At 33.4% G+C, this 20323-nt stretch overlaps 1 protein-coding gene across 4 annotated transcripts in view; it reads right to left on the bottom strand.

The window, feature by feature from the left end:
• Nucleotides 1-20323, bottom strand: part of TBC1D5 (TBC1 domain family member 5) — a 554967-nt gene that overhangs the window by 479716 nt on the left and 54928 nt on the right. The window contains exon 1 of one of the 4 annotated variants that reach the window (XM_045088945.1): nucleotides 17803-19123. The exons of the other annotated variants lie outside the window; for them this stretch is intronic. The gene's annotated coding sequence lies outside the window, so the exon portion shown is untranslated. Of the gene's footprint in view, nucleotides 1-17802; nucleotides 19124-20323 lie in introns of those variants that run through there. 4 annotated transcript variants of the gene reach the window in all.

The following is a 20323-nucleotide window of genomic DNA, read 5'->3' on the forward strand; positions in this document are numbered from 1 at the left end:
ATCTGGGTTTGTGGACCAACCCTCTATTCTAACAAGTAATTAGTCTGAATTTTTTTTTCGATCACTGATGAAATGATATTGAAGTTTTCTCCAAGGATACTTTATTCATATGTTAAGTAACATAAAAGCATTTAATAAAACCATAACAACCAACCACTGACTTTTATTTCCGTTTCCATTCACTAAAAACTGCTTTCAGAGTAATATTCCATATAAATGAAGCCCTCTAATTGTGTGAAATTCCATTAAAAGTCACAACATTCCACATGTTATATTAGCATGTTATATTAACATCTATAAGTGTAATAAAGGCATTTCAATTAAAAACTACATGCGTCTTAAACCTCCACATGATTCATACCATAAGAAAATACATGAATATGAGTAGGGAAAGGAGGGAATAACAGGATTTGTTACCAAAGACAAAACACTGAGGAAGCTTCAATTAAAATTTACAGATCTTAATAACTGCTCAGATTTTTAAGATTCTAATCTGATTTTTTTTTTATTCTTTGGTTTTATGTCCTGTGCTAGAGCATATTTAAATTAGTATCATCCCATGATAATCTGAAATCTAAATTCAACTAAAACTCATCTGAGGTATATCATAAGCTACACAAAATTACTAAAATAATGAGTAATCTTGTCTCATCTAGCCTGTTAATCTCCCAAAGTATGACATTTTACTGATACTATTCTATTAATACTCTTTCACAGACTTAACTACTTTTCAACTGTATAAAGTTAGAAGGCAAACTTATGGCTAAAACAAATTCTAACAAAAGTAATATGCAAAGGTCACAAAGCCATTCACATCCAGTCGGCAAACAATTCAACCTGAATAAATTACCGATATTTAAAATTCTGAATATTTCACATAAAAAGAACTAGTTTCTTTTTATTATTATTAATAATAATTTAATTGCTTACTTATTTATTTATTTTTAAGTAGGTTCCATGCCCAGCATGGAGCCCAGCATGGGACTTGATCTCAAAACCCTAAGTCAAGATATGGGCTGAGCTCAAGAGTTGGACACTTAATTGACTGAGACACTCAGGAGCCCCCAAATATCTAGACTTTTAACTTCTCTTAAAAAGCAAAAAACAAAAAACACCCCACTAGATCTAGCAACATTTTGGAAAAACTCTCCAGTTGTCTGGATTCCCACTCGCCACTTTCCATCTCACTTTCCATTGCTTACCAAACAACAGACTATCAGGGTTTGTAACCACTAAATAGAGTACAGAGGCAGTCAGATCTTGATTCAAATCTCAGCTCCCCAACCTCTAAACTGCTTATTAACCTGTGACAAGTGGTTTAATCTCCTTAAGCTTCAATTTCTTAAATTTTTTTTAAAAGCTTCAATTTCATCATAAGAATAATGATTAATTTTGAGGGAATAAAAGTAAAATTACATATATAACCAAACAAATTTAAATGCTTCATAAATGATATTTATTATTACACTATTTGGATTGAAATTCCAAATCTATTAAGATTTTTTATAAACACTTTCTCTCGTATACATATGACTTAAAAGGAAAAATGACTATTGGCTTATCACTCTATAAGGGTCCTCTGCAAAATAAGAGTAAAAACAGTAAGTAGATGCCCTATAGTACTGAAATGAGTTAATATATGTAAAATTCTTAGCAGAGTACATGCACCTTCTAAACTCTAAGAAAGAATAGTTATAACTAACGGTGGTAGTTGTTCCTAGAGAGCAGGTTCACATGAGCTTAATAAAAGTTTATGAGGAGAAATAAATTAGTAAGTAAAAATGTGACTGAATGAATTTGACATTTACCAAGATTATTTCTTATAAGAGTCCTTTCAAATACCCCATATTTTTATATTAAACCTGAAAATCTCACTGAAAACTAAGTTATTCTGAAGTATTAAACTTTTTTTGTACTCTGGGCACAAAATAATAAACAATTATTAAACTCTGATGGAAACAAAAGAACTGACTGTAACTCGAAGCATGCACCTTATATGATGTTCACAGTTTATTTCCAAAGGAGTTTTAGGAAAACAGTATTTCATTACTGTTAGAACCGGACAGTCTAGGCTAAGCTTCTTTTCAAGTTCTTTCATGTCTCCAAGGATCTCAGCAGCTGAGTTTAGAGCCAGTGCGAAGAGGGACCTCACTACCTTTTAAAGCTACTAGTTTCAAAGCTTCAGCCACTGAAAACAAAGAATGATGAAAAAAGGTCCAGTCAGACAGCAGCAGTGGTCCTCTATTACATGGTGTGGTACCAAAAAGATGACTTGATCTTTAGCATACTAATCATCTCAGTAGAAGTAGTTTTTAATGAGTTTGGGAATAACAAAGAAGCTCAATCCTTCAAGTATTTAATTTAACAAAAGATAAAGGTAGTCTTCCCTGGCTAAGGCGGTGTATACATTCCAGATTCCCTGCCACGTCACACAAATCCTTTCACAGCAATCAAAACAATGAGAAAAGGCAACAAAATTGACTTAAAAAGAGCAATTTCCTTTCCAACCTAAATAAACTTTACACAAACTTGCCTCTGATAATCGACTAAACAAGCTGCACCACCAGCATCAAGGGAGGGTGTGCGGATATCTAGCAGGTGCTGCAGTTTATCACAAAACCGTCTAAAATAATTGGAAGTGACAACCAGCACTACCACAAATGATTTATTAGTCTTTCACTCAGCTTTTCAGCTTCCTCGGGGCCAGAATAAATAATTTACCAACTCTGTATCTTCCAATCATTAATTCTTCCCTATGCATCCAAACTACATTTAACTCTGCTAGGTTCAATGGAATAAAACACACAATAGGAATATTTTTCCAAATATAGAATTATCTGACCATATGCAAATGCAAATTTGTCAATCAAGATGTATAGCCCAGATGTATAAGAATTTAAGAACTCAAAGTCAGCAACTACAGTTCAGTTTGAGCGAATAAAATCAAATGAAGTAGAAATGAAATAGAGTTCTCTCTATTTCTCTCTCTCTCATAGATTAGGAAAGGTTCCAGTAACTCTGAACAGTAACCTAAGCATACAGCATCAGAGACTTTAAACCTGAAGCATTACCATCTCACAGCAATCAATTACGGTCTGTCTCCCCTAAATTTCTCCTGTAAGTTATTGAAAATTACACAGTCTTCCTTCAAAAAAAGGTAGAAACTTTAAAACAACATATAAGATTTATTTTCACGCAAAACAAACTTAATACAGGGCAAGATTTGTGTGACGTGGCAGGGAATCTTGGGGCACCTGGGTGGCTCAGTGTGTTAAGCCTCTTCCTTCAGCTCAGGTTATGATCCCAGAGTCCTGAGGCTCTCTGCCCCGCAGGGAGCCTGCTTCCTGCCTCTCTGCCTACCTGTGATCTCTGTCAAATAAATAAATAAAATCTTTAAAAAAAAAAAAAAGAGATGAGACACTTTCTTTAAAATTATTTTCCTATTTTGAATGGATTGATGAGATAGTTACACACTCCTAGGAATTCAAAAAAGAAAATACATGTAAAAATCAAAGAAATACTTCAAAAAAATTATAGTAATGATGTTAAAAGGTATGTCTATTAATTATGTAGAAAAAACACAGAGTACAAAAAAAAATCACATCCTAAATCTATTTTTGATGTAAGCTAGTCTTGTCTCATTAAATCAGCATCTATGATTAAAACTGAAATCATTTTTGGTACATAATATATTGCATTGTTAGAGCAGCATCTGTTTATTACACAGCGTAAACATTTTTCAGCTTTCTAAAACTGATACACAAGAAATGATGCAGCCCGAGTAACTTATTCAATTTTTTTTTTTCAAGAAGAAATACTTAAAGTGAAAGGGTTAATAACATTAATATTCTAATATTTGGCCTTGTATGATATGAGGCAGCTTCAAGCTGCTGTGCACAGTCCTAGAATTTCATAAATAGCTTCCTCTTCAACGGTTAGGTTGCATGCATCACAATCCAAATCTTAAGTGTTTAATATATGTTTAAGTTACTTTTAAATACATGACGTCTACCAAAATTTAAAACACATTAAAATAAAGCCTGGCCAATGAAAACTAAAATATAAAATTGCGCCCAAATAATGTAATTCAGATAAAATTTTCAAATAATCTCTAAAAAGATTTCCAAAATATTCAAAAACAAAAGTTCATCATTTTCAATATTTCCAATAAGTAACTGGAACAGTTATATACCTGGGCACAAAATCATTGTTCATATTAAGCAAAACCATGTTTTATTTATGCACAGACCTCATGCACCTGTTGCAATGGAAAAATAAACCCCCCAAAACAGATTCCAACCTCCCACAGGTTAAAATAAAACAAAAGTGGAAAATATAGCAAAGGGCATCTTTTTCAAATAAACACAAAAAGAGCTATTTCATGTTTTTATATACAGAGTGGAGAAAGGATAAAAGAATGTTTTCAAAAAGAGCAGCATAACAAGATTATAGGCAGGCTTCTTTGCAATTGGCTTTTAGCCGTAGAGAAACTTCAGCAAGAAAGCACGAAGCAATACACAGTTCTAGTAGCACCAAATTGCCTGCCTAACACCAGAACCTGGAGACAATGTTCTAGAAGTTGACAGCAACTTGTCCCAAGTGCTGAAAACACGGACCCTGCAGGGCCGAATGAATATCTGTGGAAAAAGTCTGTGCAAAGTATCCTGACCCGTACATGTCCATCAAATGGGAAACAGATACACAAACTGTAGTACTCACATCCTATCAGGAAGTTTTGGAGAACAGTTAAAATTAACACAATAGATGTAATAATAGAAGGAACAGCTCGGAAACAATGTTGGGTTAAAAGGATTTTTAAAAAGCAAACTACATAGGGGCGCCTGGGTGGCTCAGTGGGTTAAGCCTCTGCCTTCGGCTCAGGTCGTGATCTCAGGGTCCTGGGATCGAGCCCCGCATCGGGCTCTCTGCTCGGCAGGGAGCCTGCTTCCCTCTCTCTCTCTCTGCCTGCCTCTCTGCCTACTTGTGATCTCTCTGTCAAATAAATGAATAAAATCTTTAAAAAAAAATAAATAAATAAATAAAAATTAAAAAAATAAAAAGCAAACTACATAGGGGCGCCTGGGTGGCTCAATGGGTTAAAGCCTCTGCCTTCAGCTCAGGTCATGATCCCAGGGTCCAGGGATAGAGCCCCGCATCTGGCTCTCTGCTCAGCGGGAGCCTGCTTCCCCTTCTCTCTCTGCCTGCCTCTCTGCCTACTTGTGATCTCTGTCTATCAAATAAATAAAATCTTATTAAAAAAAAAAAAGCAAGCTACATAAACATTCTAATTTAGTAAAAACAATGATGATGAGCACATAAATGTACTAATCTAAAAACCTGGACAGGCAAGATATAAACCAATTTCAAGATGGAGGTACTCTCTGTGAAAGGAAGGCTTTTAAAATACTTTTAAGGGGCGCCTGGGTGGCTCAATGAGTTAAAGCCTCTGCCTTCGGCTAAGGGTCCTGAGACCAAGCCCTGCATCGGGCTCTCTGCTCAGCGGAGAGCCTGCTTCCCCTCCTTCTCTCTCTGCCTGCCTCTCTGCCTGCTTGTGATCTCTTGTCTGTGAAATAAATAAATAAAAATCTTAAAAAAAAAAATGCTTTTAAAACATAGTAGGGCACCTGGGTACCTCAGTGTGTTAAAATATATACATAGCAACTGTTAACATACTAATTCTGCATGGTAAATACAAAGTTACCTGTTCTACTTATCCTCTATACTTCTGTAAATATTTGGAATATTTCTTAAGTTTTTAAAATCTAATCCATGACGTAAATAATTTTCTTCAAAAAAAAATTAGAAAGATTTTACAAAATCCTCACCTGAAACATGAGAATCGATCTACCTCCTTAAAAATCACTGGTTTGCCTAGTCCCCATATCCTAAAACTTTTAAGTTCCCGTTTAAGAAACTAAAAATTCCACCCTCTTTTCACAAATGATTTGACTTAGTAACATTTTCAAATCAAGTTCTCAAGAAACTCCAGCTTTTATTTCAAAATTGAACTGAGGGATTGCACCAGGTAGAATCCCTAAATAAAGTTAGAAACATCTTAGCAGGGGTTTTTAAATAACTGGTTCTATCATTCATTGTTAGAACTAACAAGCTTGATTGAGAACTTGATTCCCATTCCTTGGCTCTAACTTCCATGGGGGAAATGTTCACTTCGTTAATGAATATGTTCTTTTTTCACTTTCTTTGTTTATATGAGGTATTAAACTTCAACCTGGAAGGAAGTAAGGAGGGCAGGAAGGAAGGAAGGGAGGAAGTTGACTGATTGATTCCTAGTAAGCCTTTAGACTTATCTAATGAAACCTTACTCTAAAGAAGTCAGTACCACAATGACAAGCTTTTTATCTTGTGTTAGGATGTGTGCGGTCCAATTTCTTTTAAGTCAAGCCCCATTTCTTTATAGGCCTTTTGGAAATTTGACAGGTCATCTATAACTAAATAGAAAGAAGATGCCTCTCATTTACAGTCACATTGGTACACCAAAAGTTTAATACATATTTTTGTCACCATGAAGAAAATATCAAAGTTACTGTTAATTTTCACAAAAACTAATAAATATTCTCTCAAAGTATAAACCATCTGATTTAAACAATTACTGGCTTGTTACCTTACATAAGAAATCATATTCAACTTATATTGATGTTTTCTATCTGAAGTATGTCATGCAATATTGTAATTTATCTCATAAATCCACTACAGTGTGATCAAATCCTATCAACTCTGATTGGCATAAATTTGAAACAATGAAGCAATCACATCTGTTAAGCAGTTCTAGCTTGCTAGACACCACTGTAAAGTTTACACAATAATATAATTACATTTTTTTCCTCCATAAGATCTTTCTGCATTTAATTTGAGTTTTCATAACATTTTTTATATGTACTACATTCTGTGTTGTCTACCATGTAAAGTGGGATACAAAATAAAAGATAAGAAAAGGAGATGGAAAAAACTGTAGATTGGCAGTAGAGACAGTGTATGTGTTTAACTGGCACATCTGAGGAAAAAAATTCATAAAACTGCAAATGAATTACAAGATAAAAAAAATTAGTGAACTTGAATGAAAAAATATCTAACTTTATTCTGAAATGATTATTGAAGAACCATGAATACTAAATTTAAATAAAAATACATGGACACAAAACAAGTCAAACCATGCTTCATGAAGCAAAAGATTATCTACAGCAAAAATAATCACTACCTACCATTTCTGTTGTAATCCTAATTTCTGAGACTTGAATGATTTTATAAAAACCTTATAATAGTACATGAATATGAAAACAGCATAATATAGATCATATTATTTAATAATAGTAATAGTATAATATATATCCTATAGAACATATGTATATGAACAAATGGGTTAAAAATACAATATCCCAAGAATAATTCTATGTAATTTTAAGAACATTTCTAATTAGCTGACAAACTCATGGAGAACAATGACTAGGCCCTGAAGATACCAGGTCAATGGACTAACATAAGAGATAAATATTAAAAATGAGTTAAGTAACTTCATCAAGTTATTAATCCTTACTGCTTTTATATACATCATGCCAGGGCACCTGCATGGCTCAGTTGTTAAGCATCTGCCTTTGTCTCAGGTCATGATCCCAGAGTCCTGGGATCAAGCTCCACATCCAGCTCCCTGCTCAGCAGGAAGCCTGCTTCTCTGTCTTCCTCTCCCACACGCCATTTATGTTTCCTCTCTCTATCTTTCTGTGTCAAATAAATAGATAAAGTCTTTAAAAAAAAAAAAATGCCCAAGATATAATGTAAGAATATGTCAACATTCTATTAAAAATAGTTAAATTACTCTAAATCCCATCTGGGTAGCCATATAGAATTCTGAAACATTTCTCATCCTACTGAACTTCTTGTACCTGCCACTCCTTACATGTAAACATCTTAAGAAAGGTTACCTTCTCAAAAGTGAATACCTCTTCAACTTGCCTTCATACCAACCAGGGACTTCTATGTACTCAGTACACATTTCCTGATTGATTTGTTTTCCTTTTTAAAGATTTATCTATTTATTTATTTGAGAGAAAGAAAGAACACATGCTTACATGTGGTTGGGCGAGGAGGTGGGGGTCAGAGGGAGAAGACAAGCAGACTCCCCACTGAGCAGGGCTCAATTCCAGGGGACCCTAAGACCATGACCTGAGCTGAAATCAAGATGCTTAACTGAATGAGCCACCCAAATACCCCTGATTGATGTATTTTAACTTGTATAAAAACAGGAGTCATGAGTCAAATAGTTTAAATTATAACTTTATATCCTACCATTAAAGTTAAAATTAATAAAACAAAATTTTGATCAAAGAAAAATGTTCCAGAAAAAGATAACAGGTAATTCTGATGGTGAAACTTGGGATTTAAGAGAATGAGAAGATCTTTTTAACAAAATCAAGAGCTAATTCAGATGTTTTCCTTTTGTCTATGGATATGGCAAGTTTTCACAAAACAAATATATCTTGTTTTCTTTGAATTTCTAATTTTATTATTTGGAGTTATTAGAATGCTATGTTAACCAAAAAGACAAGAATGTTTCTCCATTTTTGTCTCTTTCCTATGATATATACAACTCTTCACTAGTCTATCTCATAGCTTAATTCCTAATCAAATGCCTTAAAAAAGATATTCCCTTACACTGAAACTCTCATGAATACTTTGTACTTTAGTCTCAATATAAAGCATTAATTTGATTACCAGAGGACACTAACAGTGTTACTTCTAGTTCACTAGAAGTCTCCATTTCTATTTTTTTATTTATCAAACATTAATAATCAAATAGGATTAAAATAAGAAATAACTACAATTCTTGTAACAAAACTGAACTGTTGCTGTCTATCATCCCATTTCTTATATTTTGTTCGTGTTTTCATTCATTTAGGAAATACTATTTTCATACTGAAATATTGGTAGAACTAGGGCTACTGTTTTTATTACAAATATAAGCAATAAACTAAACTTACGGTACAGTAAGTGCTCTACAAAGATTTGTGGAAGGTGAGGCGATAGCACTGAAAAGTCAGAAAACTTTTGAGAGCAGCATCTTGCAGGATAAGTTAGCCAGGAAAAGAAGAAAGGAACGAACAGCACATAAAAAGATTGATTCAAAAAAGATTAAGCAGATGAGCCAATTTTCTCTCCCTCCCAAACCCCAAAGAGATCTCAAATTTTTGCAAAATAGCATATCAAGAGGAGTACCTTGTTAGAGAACTTATCATAAAAGACTGTGAGGAGGGGCACGTGGGTGGCTCAGCTGGTTAAACATTTGACTCTTCATTTCAGCTCAGGTCATGATATGTGGAGCTCCGTGTTCAGTGGGGAGTCTGCTTGGGATTCTCTCTCTCCCTCTCCCTCAGTTCCCCACTCCATGCACCACGTACATTCTCTCTCTCTCTCTCAAATAAATAAATTTTTTAAAAAAGAAAAGAAAAAAAGATAGTGAGGAGAAGTAAACCATTTTGTCTACAGTCCAGTAACATTCAACCTCACACATGCCACCACTACTAACCTGGTGACAAATCTCCAAATAAGAGAACTAGAAAAGAACTAAAAAACTGGAGGATGAATTAACTCAAGATAACTTCCCCAAACTGAAAAACACTTGCTTCCAGAATGAAAGGGTCCTCTCAAGTTCCAGTGTAAACAATGACAAAAATTCAGAGGTAAAGATTCTAAAAGCTTTCAGAATAATAAAAAGAGGTCATACACAGCAGAAAACAATGCGGTAGGGGGAAGAAAGACCTGAAGTTCTTGGAAGCAACAATGAATGCTATGAGACAAAGCCTTCAAAATTCTCAAAAGAAAATTACCTACAACCTAAAAATCTATACCCAACCAAACTATTAATCAAGTCTGAGAGTAAAATAAAGGCATTTTAACCCTTCCTAAGATATATGTGCATATAGTAAGGAAGTAAAGCCAGAAAGAAGAAAACAAGTTGCAATCACAGATAAGGACCAAAGCAAAGCTACCCAACCTCAATGGGTATGAAATCCTTGACCTTCTAGATCATGTCAGTACCTCATAGCATGAATGAACATGGCAGTATCAGTTAAAAACAAAAACAAAAACAACAACAACAACAAAAAAAACAAAAACAAACCAGTAACCAGAGTAAACAATACTAGAGGAAGCAATCAGAAGCAAGTATTCTTTGCCTAGGCAAAGGTGCCTGTGAAGCTGGAGGGAAACCCCATGATAATGCCGATTAGTCTTCAGATGAGTCCCCACATTAAACCAATAAACGACTGCCAAACTGTTATACATTCATCTCTAAAGTTATGCTCATATGTGTTATAAATAATAACACTTTGAAGATAAACAAAACCATGTATCTTACAAAAAATGCATGTATACATACACATTTTCACTCATAAAAGGGTTTAACTGGATTATTATATAATTAGGTTTCATTTAAGAAACCAATAGCAAAGTGTAACAGTATAGTTTCTATGAAGAGAGAGAATGATTTTGAAATATAAATAACATTTCAAGATGGTTCTAAATGATTCTATCACTCATCAATTTCAGAATCCCCCCACACTGATTAATTAACATTAGTTATTTTTCAAATTTCAAGTGAAAAGCTGTGCCCACTCTATCTGGGTATCTTATGGACAAATAAAATCTTTTTTCAACTTCATTATTACATATACTTCTTATGCGTTAATTTTCACTTACAAATGTATCAAAGAAATCATAGTTAGTCCCCATATTCCTAAAAGAAGAGTGTTTAATACTGAAGCATTTAATTCTACATGAATTGTTAGTTTTGATAGATGCTCCAATTTAATCTGGTAGTTGGAAGAGCTATGAGGAGTAAGCACACATTTCTACAACAATGGTTCTCAATCCACTAGATCCAATGCTCCTTTTGTTCTCCGTACTAATGTGAAATGAAGTTCAGAGATAATAAAATCTAACTACACAAAGAATATTTTTTTAAAAACCAATATTAATTCCCTCATCATAATATTAATGAAAAATTAAAGTAATTTATATCATAATACTCACTCCATTAAATAAATGCTTAAGCATAGCTAGTTAAGAAGGGAGAATAAAAAAGTCATATATCTGCAGCCATATATATAGAGAGATATATAAATAAATTTAGATCTAAGAGACAAAATAAATCATTCTCCATAAGAAGTACAAGAAATTAAAAAAAAAAGAAGAAGTACAAGAAATTTAAAAAGGTGCAGTACAGGAGCACTGTAAAATAAAAATTAGTGTTAAGTGATTACAGACAAAACTTCATTTAATGTGAAGATAAAGATAGAAAGAAGCTTAACTGAAATAAAGATTAAAATGCCAAGACAAATTACATACTGTTCAAATGGAAAAAATTACAAAATACAACTTTAGTGCAATTGACCTGGGCTTTATCTTTAAGTGTGGTGTCAAACAATTACCTGTGCTAAGACATGGTACAGTGTGATTACAATATATCCCAGTAATACCACCATACCACCACATTGTCAAGGCATGTATACATTAAATCTCTAGTACTTAAAATACAACAAAGACTATATTTTCCTAAAATAGAAAATAGTATATAGAGTGTATAAAGAAATATACTATAAGAAGTCACAGGAAGTTATATAATAAACCCCTGGAATGGTATCAGATAATACTGAACACGAGGTAACATAAAAATACGTAATTTTACAATCTAATTTTAACAACACATTTACTATCATTATTCTAAAAAATGGAATTTTAATATTTAGGATTGCAATTATAAAATACCTTTAAACAATCCTCATTAACTAATAAAATTCAATGAGTTCCATTAATTTAAAATTCAGTTTGTTGTTACAAAAGTCTAAAATACCTTGTTACATATTTGCAATCAGTATCCCTGAGCCTCCAGTAAACTGCATTACTGAAATGAAAGCTTTTCACCTAAATTTCTAGTTAGAAATGCTATATATAAATCAGGATGTGGAAAGAATGTGTGAAGTAAATTACACAGAATTTTGAGAGGATTTCTTTACTCTCCTTAAGCTTCCCCTCCACACAAACTTCCCCTCAAGTTTAAGATTCTTCTTGTAACATCTTACAAAACGTTGTCAGCATTATCAAACATGAAAATACTACCACTTTATCTTTTAAGAGAATTTTAAGCAAGCAGATGTTGAGAAGGTGCTTGGTACTCAGGACCATCTCTTGTAGTCTGAGACTGCTCCCATGCATGGTAGGATACGCAGCAACCCTGAGCTACATACATTAAATGCCAAAAACACTCCCACAATATTGTGACAAACAAAAGCATAATTTCCAAAATTCCCCTTTTGAGGCAGCACGCTCTTAGTTAGAAATCATTACTCTAGAAGTCTTATAGCAAAGAGCGTACTATAGTGAAAAAAACAATAGAAAAAAAGTGTTTCAAAAACATAAAACGCTTACAAATTACACAAAAAAAGACTAACTTGCCAATTTTATCCTCTTCCAAACATCCTTTCTGTGGCCTATATTTTTTGATACGGTATAAAGAGAATGACTTAAAGAGATCTGATAACCACTCTAGATCGTACGTATATCCTCTTTATATAATTTTGACAGCTTTCCTATATGTAATCTTTTTAATATTCCAACTTACTTAGTCAAATCAAAGTCAAAAATAGAATATATAATCAATAAGTTGTATATGTATAGGCATGCCACGCTTTCATAATTTCATTGGTGTGGATTTTGTTTTTGTTGCTGCTATGTTGTTTGGTGTTCACTGTTTCACTGAGCAATAACAACTAAGATACTGCATTATAATACTCAGTATTATTAAAGACTCATATGTCACTATTATTTAGTGCCCCAAGAAATCCTTACTGTATGAGTCCCCTTTTTTATCTGCAAACTCTAAATTTAATAAGGTTCTATTTAATTAGTCCAGGATTCAAATATACATTCATGCCAAATTTAGCAATCGCATGGGAGGTTAGGGAGAAAGGTATTTGAAACATTTCCACAGGAACAACCTTGGGTTGTTCTCCTAAAATATCAGTGCAGGGACCCACAGTACTTCACATGCTATCCACAAAATGGACGGGGTGTGAAAGAAATTTGTGTTTAATGTGACCTTTGGCTGTACTTTCACTTGTCATAATTATAAAGGAGCCACTCTCAGAGCCAACATGTAAGTTATGTTACTACTCTTACAACTACAGCAGTATTTTATGAAGTACTTTATACTGTGACCAACTCAAGGCAGAATGTAAGGAAGCTCTTTCTTTGTTACCAGGCATAATAGGCCTTTCTGAACAAAAGAGTTCTGATGTTTTATATATACATATGAATAAGAATTACTGCACAAGAATTTTTTCTTTTTACTGGGCAGTCAAACACAAATATGGCAGTGTGATTACCTGGTTCAACTTAAATCATTTGTGCTCTGGAGGCAAATAAACTGGAACTTTAATAATCTAACTATGACTTTAATACTGCAATGTCATTATAGATAAATATGTGTTAAGAGGGAATTAAAGAAACTACAAAAACAAGAACAACAAAAACCTTTTCTAGAGATTCCTATTTTCCTATACAAAATTTCACCAAGGAAAAACAGCTGTTTTTAAAAAAATATTTCAGCAAAACTGCCAACATATCAATACATATGACATGTAACATGGTTTTTTTGAGACAGGAGAAAACACTGGATCATCCAACATAAAATTATAAATTTGGAAGGCAGAACAAATAGGATTAGCTTTCAGTACAACATTAAATATACCACCAATTAAAAGATTTAGAAGGCAAAATGAGCACAGACGATCCTGTAATGTATGATATGAAGAGAAGTTTTCAAACACTCTATTATACCTTGAGCAACTTTGCCAAACCCATAGTAAAACCTCTTTACTTTCCTCTTGGAAATAGCCTCCAAAAGCTGTGAAACTCAGTCACAGTTGGTAAAAGTCATAGCCACAAACCATCTTCGTTGCCTAACAAAAACATATAAATACTGGCAAAAGAAGTCAGTTTTATCACAAAACCAAGTATTTTTACAGATACTATACATCAATGAACATTCCTCTTAAGTACATGTTATATAAGGGTATTAGGAATTACTCAACAGGCATGTGAGATATTACTATCACACTAGTAATAGTGTGTCCTGAATTGGAAGACAAATTATATGGTCATCCTAGCTATTACATCATTTCATATTACCTAAAACACAGATTTTGAGGATTTTATGATGTAATTACTTATTTACTTGGAAACTCTAACTTAAAAACTTTGATCCATACAGTATACCCTGTTGTTCATACAAATACAGCTACCTATGGCACTCACACCAACATCACCCAAACTCTACTAACCCTAGCTCATCTGTTTTCTGAGGTCTTTCCTGTGCTTCAGACCCAGGATAATAAAGAACTTTCTTTGTCTTCAGGTAGCAAACAGAATAGAAAGATCCCACTCTCTTAGCCTCAAACCAAATTCACAACATTTTTCCTTATGCCCAGAGGCTCTATAGAATCTTTTAAATAATTACATTTAAGTGTTTAAAATTACAATTGGCTATTTTCTCATCCTTTTTACACACATGTTAAAATAGTTAACTGTATATTAAACTCTATATTTAGAGCTAATTTAATGGTACATTTGTGGCCATTTCTATAAAAGCCCATGCATCAGAGTCTTAATCATTCTTTTAACAATATGTGTTTAATTCTGCTAATACCATTATTTTCATAAGGAAAATCAGACTTGACCTAACAGAGCCCTGGAAATGGCCTTGGACTTAAGAGACCAAAGATCTGAGTGGTGGACATCCACCAGGCAAACCATACAACTCCCTGAGGCACAGATTCTTTTTATGTATTCTGATCCACTACATGGGATTACAAGAATAATCAAATCAGAAAAGTCAAGAAACTCAAGTACTGCTTACTGTTTAGAAAAGATGACCAAGTGTAACACAAAGTGACTATACATGGCAAGTTAAACCTATCAGAAATAAAGAACTAAAAAAAAAAAAGAAAGAAAGAAAGAACTACATTCTCAAAAACAAAACAAAACAAAAAAAAAACCCACCCAATACTGATGAATACCAACTATACATGCAAAACTGTAATGAGCTAAGAAAGACCCGAGAGTCACTCAGTGAGTCCTAATTCCAGCACCATCACTTACTGCCATGTATGTGGCAATGAGTAAGTTACTTAACATCTCCGAGTTTCTGGTTCCTCGTTCATAAAATGAAGACAATAGCTGTATTTATCCCACTAGGAAGAAAAAAATTTATGTAAAACATATATGCCCTGTACCTGCACATAATAAGTGCTCAGTAAATGCTAGCTATTATTATGAAACTCTCCACTGATGTCTCCTTCCAAAAACAAGTCCCAAAAACCTGTTTTGATGTCAGGAGAAAAATTTCCGTATGTGTGCATATGTGTGTGCATGCACATTATATTTATCTTCCAATGAAGACCACTTGGATAACACAGCTAATACCCCACAAATGTATATTAATAGTGTGGCTGGGTATATTATTGTGACAACTAACATAGTAAGACCTTATTCAATACTGGAGAAGAGGCAGCTTTTTCTTCAAAAGAAGTCCACACTGGCATACAGAAGCACATTCTGAAATAAAATTCCATATCTGACACTATTTGTCGTTGTTCATCTCCAAAACAGAAATCACAGATATGTATAATACACACATTTTTAAATCCATGTATATAAATCAAATGAAACCACTTCCGTTAAGGCAAACATATGAAGACACTAAAACAATATTCCAATTAAACATTCATATATTCAATATTTCAAAATAAGAAATGTGTGTGTGTGTGTGTGTGTATGCATAATTTACATTCCATAGTAAAACCTGTCTACAGAAGCCATTTTTATCATATTTCAAAAGCATCCTGGGGTGCCTTCTGGCTCAGTTAAGCATCCAACTCCTGATTTCAGCCCAGGCCATCATCTGAGGGTTGTGAAATCAAGCCTCACATCAGTGTCCATTCTGAGTGAGGAGACTGCCTAAGAGTCTCTCTCTTTTTCCCTCTGCTCTCTTACTACACGTCTGTCCCCTGCTCATGCTCCCTCTCTCAAAACAAGAAAAATTTAAAAATAAATTAAATCAATCAAATTAAATTTAAAAACAGCATCTAACTTGAATTGTACAATGCTGCCTCTCTCTGAAATATTAAAACTGTAAAGTACACAGTAATTCACTGCAAGCAAACACAGAACACTAAGTTGTGCATATGACATTCTTTTACCCAAACAACTACTTAACCTATTCATTAAAACCCATTCAATGACAGAGCACTAATAACTGCACTACCTTATGAAACAGAATCATACGAAAAAAGAAATACTTTATTTGATTAAAAATAGAAACTTTACGTAAGAGAATTATGAGATAAAGTCAGAGAAATTATAGCTTTCATTTATAAAAGTCCTTGTCTATTTTAGTTCATTAAAATAAAGTTGTATAAAACTTTCCATAAGGGATATAATATGATAATAAGTATGTCACTATGACTGATATAAAAAGGTATATCAACATCATGCTATTTGCCAAATACACATATAATGAGAATTTTAAAAAATAAAGGCTACATCAGTCAAATTTATATCTCAGGGATCCAAATCTAAGTTTGACTTCATTTCTGTGAACTTTCTTGAAAATATCCCAATAGTAAAATAGATTTGCCTCTAAAATAAAGTAATAAGACTCTATCAGTTATTCTAAAGCAAGTAAGAAATGCAGACCTGCCCTTTAGAGATACAAAGGATAATGTGGACTGAGGTTTACATGTTCAATCTCAGTTACACACTATAGGCCATATCATTAATTTGTGACTCTACACTGAGTATACACACGACACATAAACATTCTATCATCAGTAACCCTAAACAGGTAAATTTAGAACTAAACAAAGCATAACTGAAATTTCATTTCTACCATAAATTACTATGGGAAAAAAAGAAGAAAAAAATCCATGGGCACTGCAATGAATACATTTTTGCCTTAGAGCTAATACTTTAATTTTAAAGAACCATGAAGAAAAAAATCAAAACTAGTCAGTAACAATGCAGGCTCTAAAAGCAATAAACTCAAAATTAAGTTATAAATAATTTAAAGCATGTCATGAAGATGTATTAATAATTCATCAGATAAATAATTTACTAAATAATCAAATAAATAAATAATGAAATACATAAATAAATCAGCAAATAAATAATTCTGCAAAATAACCTAAACAATAAGTCACCCAAACAAATCACAAGCCTACAAAATTACCATGATTTTCTGGATTCTGATAGTTTTAAATAAGCAAATGTACATAAACTAGATCAATCCTTGTTAGAATTAGAGATATTTTTCAGTGCTATTGGTAAAATCCTCATTTCAATACATAAGAACACATTCTCAATTTTTAAAGGTCTGCATTGGATTAGTTTTTATAAATTATTAATATGATTATAATATATCCTGCTCTATATTTTACATATAATATCTTTACCTAACATATTTTCCCCCAAACAACTGGATACTTAAAAATATTCTTTTTTTTTTTCTTTAAGATTTTACTTATTTATTTGACAGAGACAGAGGCCACAAGTAGGAAGAGAGGCAGGCAGAGAGAAAGAGGGGAAGCAGGCTCCCTGTTGAGCAGAGAGCACCATGTGGGCCTCGATCCCAGTACCCTGAGATCATGACCTGAGCCGAAGGCAGAGGCTTAACTCACTGAGTCACCCAGGTGCCCTTAAAATATTATTAAACTTCTTTTTCAAAGCAATACTTACAGGATAATGGTGCCACTGCCTTTCTGATAGTTTTCTTATCTTCACCAAGTCTTTAGAAATTTTGTGCAGAGATAGAACAATAAGAATATTCTTAATTATTACAGATGAAATTTCATCACTAGCGAGCAAGGTTTTATAATTGTACAAGGTACCAATGGGAAGTAGACATTATTATTTGTAAACTACGTAAAGTTTTTAGAAGTCTTTAGTGGACTAAGTACAAGCTAACAGAGGCTAGCTTCCTCTATTGGAACTGACACACAAGCTGTTACAATTGGCAGAATTTCAGATATAAAGGAAAAACTCTGAAGGACAAAATGACTGGCTGACATCTAATGCTATCCTCTATTTGAGAAGCTCAAAGTCCTTGATAGAATACATGAGATCACTTAACTGTTACAATTTGAATATAATGACAATCTAATTAGAGCACCACAGAGTCAAACACAACTGACCTCATAAATTGTTGGACATCTAAAGTTTGTATCTACCCACAATATAGTACTCCTGAAATCCATAAATAGTAGATACCAAACTATGAAAACCTTTCACAAGGAAATAAGAAACTCTAAAATGGGTTTTTTGACACATTACAGGTAAATTCAAACAATATAGTATATATTAAGAGAAGACTGTCTATGGTCCCCAAGTGTAAGGGAAGATTCTAACTTTATCTTCATAACTTCTGTGTGAAGGTTCCTTGAACTACAGACCCCTCAATTCTGAACTCAACCTAAGAAATACAGCAAATCCTAAAATATCATAAATTGGTTAGAGCAATGGTTCTTAATTGGGGAACAATTTGCCTCCCCAAGAGACATTTGGCAATGCTTGAATACATTTTCGATTGTCATAAGTGGATAATATTATTGGCATCTGGTGGGTAGAGATCAGGGATGCTGCTAAACATCTATAATGCACAGAAGAGATCCCCAAAAAGAATTATCTGTCTTCAAATGTTATTAGAGCGGAGGATGGGAAAACCTTAGGTTAGAGTAAAATGATTTTTAGTTGTGTATGGTTTTCTTTTTATAAAATAGCACTAATTTTTGTACTTTTGTAAAGCCTCTTGTTGTATGTATAACATTACGGGCAGTGCAATACCCTGGGGGAAAAAATTGTGTATCTGTGAAAGGCGCATGTGGGAACTCTGCACTTTCTACTTAATCTCTCTGTAAACCTAACACTGCTCAAAAAAAGTTTAATTTTTAAAATCTGTACCTTTGCTCTTTCACTACAGTTATGAACAACTTTCTTAGAATACTAAAAAGTTTACAATAACAAAAATGTTTTTTTCATTTGTCAAAATTCTTCCAATAAAGTTACTAAGAGGATATTAAAGGTCACATTTATGAACTGACTTTGTCAAAGTGAATATCCAAGATATTTAATATTAAAAATTCATAGGGAATTTTTGAAGGGATTATTCAGATACAATCTACAATCCTCAATGGTTTGTGGTTAGTTTTGTGGATTTGGGGAGGGATTTTGTTTGCTTTTGCCCAAAAGCTACAAAGTGTTTTCTGAAATATTTGTGATAATTATTAAAAGCACTTAGGAACAAAATTCAGCAATATAGCTAACAAAAACATCCAGAAATTATGTATCATTTTAAGTACTTTCCTTTCAGTACCAATTAATCTCTCTCCAGTCTTAAAGCAGATTTTTGTTTGCAATATAGATCCAGAATCTACCATGACACAGTGCATATTTCCTTATAGTTAACCTATTACATTACTACATACAGTATCATATCCTTTATCAGATGGGATTAGGTCATATCCTTCCCAAGCCAAAAAATATTAAGTTATAATAATATAATGATTTAAACAAGAGGGGAAAAAAGGGATAGAATTCTCCCCATGTAAATGTCCAGAAATAGACAATCAAAAGTTGATGTGGCAGCTCCAAATATTGAGGACCTAAGTTCCTTCCACCTTTCTGCTCTACTACATACTGTTTCTACTCCAAGTTGCCTCACACTCCAAGAGGACTATGGGCACCCTTGCTAATACATGCACATTGCAGGCAGCAGAAAAAAGAAAGGGGGAGGAAAAGGCCCACCCTGCTCCCTTCTAACTCTCCCGTGTAATTTCAGCCTACAGTTTATAAATCAGAGCTTTGTCCTTTGGCCACACCTAACAATTTGGGAGGATAGGAAATGTAGTCTCCAACACTGGTAATAATGCCCAGCTATAATACTGGGGTTCTTCTTAGGAAGACAGGTAAAATCAATTCTGTAGGGCAAATTGTAAGATACAGACTGCAGCGGAGGTTATAACTCTTTGAAGAAAAAAGGAGATGCACTCAAAAGTTCTCAGAAGGGTGGTTCACTGAAAATTATTGATACATGTACATACATGTGTGTATGTGTCAAAGAAAACCTAAGTGTTTATGTAAATGTTTAAGTAAATTTAGGGATAATATCAGAATAGAATGCTATATTGTCACTGAATATCACACTCTGCAATTTTACTGGTATGGAGAAGTGTTCATAATATATTAAATGATATTTGATATT

This window comes from Mustela putorius, unplaced genomic scaffold (genome assembly GCF_011764305.1).
Source record: "Mustela putorius furo isolate JIRA1106 unplaced genomic scaffold, ASM1176430v1.1 tig00003834_pilon_pilon_pilon, whole genome shotgun sequence".
Taxonomy (NCBI): domain Eukaryota; kingdom Metazoa; phylum Chordata; class Mammalia; order Carnivora; family Mustelidae; genus Mustela; species Mustela putorius.